Below are 1641 nucleotides of genomic sequence, written 5' to 3' on the forward strand. Positions count from 1 at the left end.
AAAATATACACTTTATTAATTCATGAAACACCCAAGAAAATACAGACGCGTCTCTGTTGGACTACGTGTCTTCTCAACTGCAGTCCAACTCGAGAGACGTTTAATGGCCGCCTCTGAAAAACCGTAAATTAATGACTACTTCACCAACACTCAGAAAAGCGATAATAATGCAACAAAACAAAAAAATCAAGTGAATAACATAAACAGTCTCCTACAATAATATTATAGATCTCTAAAATTTTGGAGGTGCTTTTATTTTATTTTGGGATAGTTCTTTCGGGGCAACTTCAGACTGATTGATAAAAAGGCATGTTGCAATAGTCCCACTTATTATGACAATAAGGCTTATTATTAATAAGAAAGCAGTCCTTCTTCCAAAGTTACAAAGCTCTGATGACCTTGCAGGACCCCAGTTAAAGTAAATACGTGTTATTTTTGCCTTTTGTGTCACAAATTGGAAATAAAACTTTTTTAAGATGGTTGCCGTGTCTCAGTTTGTGATGTTAAATCACAATTGCGTGTGTGTCAGTGTGTATGTGTGAGTGTCTTATCTGTCCCCTGAGCCCTGACACTACATCATTACATTTAATTACATGGAGGCCCATTTTGTTAGAGTGTGTGTGTGTGTGTGTGTGTGTGTGTGTGTGTGTGTGTGTGTGTGTGATGCAGACGTTGTGGTGCCTCCTCTAGGACACCCACTTTGTCACTGCCTTTCACCCACTGGTCCTGCCCTGTGTTGCCCACAGGATGCTCGCCTTCTTTGATGCCTTCCCTCATCAAGACGCACACACACGGGCTCTCGCACGCATGTACACACACTGCTCCAAAGATCATTCAGCCAAGTCCTCTTGAGTCTCCCCGGAGCCATGCTCACATTTATCTGATGTTCAGAAGTTTACTTTAGGGCAACGAAATGTTTTGATCAGCTCTGTTGTTTACAACAGGTTTCTCTGGGATTATGTTAAAATTGTACCATTTGCTTTTACAGGATTTGAACAATGTTTACAAATCAGTTTTTCTCATTTACCCTTTCAAGTGCTGGTTAAACCATGTCATGTTATTCCCAGTCCAAAATCATTGGCCTCTTAAATGGAGACTCTAAATTGCTCATATAGGTAAAAGTGAGTGTGACTTCGTCTCTCTTCAAACCTGTGATTGACAGGTGATGAGTCCTGGGTGTAACCAGTCTCTCGGATGGGATAAGGTCTAGCTCAGACTCAACCGGAAAAGCAGAAAAGAAAATGGCTGATGGTCAAAGTTGGATTCATTCCACAATTAAAGACATCCTGTCTCATGGGCGATGGCATGGGAAATGGCGTCATTCAACGACATTCTGCGAAACACATATACGTTGTTGCCTCATCGTCGCCGCCATTTGCTAAATTGCCCGTGTGTCTCTGATGGCTTGGTTAGATACGTCAGTCTACCGTGTGCCCTCCCCAGGGTCATATAGAATACTGTGGGCCACAAATGCCCACTGATAACGTGAAATGTGTACAGCACACATACATCGCCCTCCCCGCCCACTCACACACACTTTACGCGTGACACAGAGCAGAAGGGGCATCACCCTCGGTCGAATGTATATAATATCTCATCATCATCATCACTCATCATCCACAGGAATGTCACTATTGATAT

The sequence above is a fragment of the Hippocampus comes genome, unplaced genomic scaffold (assembly GCF_001891065.2).
Source record: "Hippocampus comes isolate QL1 unplaced genomic scaffold, H_comes_QL1_v1.1 scaffold94, whole genome shotgun sequence".
NCBI classification, from domain to species: domain Eukaryota; kingdom Metazoa; phylum Chordata; class Actinopteri; order Syngnathiformes; family Syngnathidae; genus Hippocampus; species Hippocampus comes.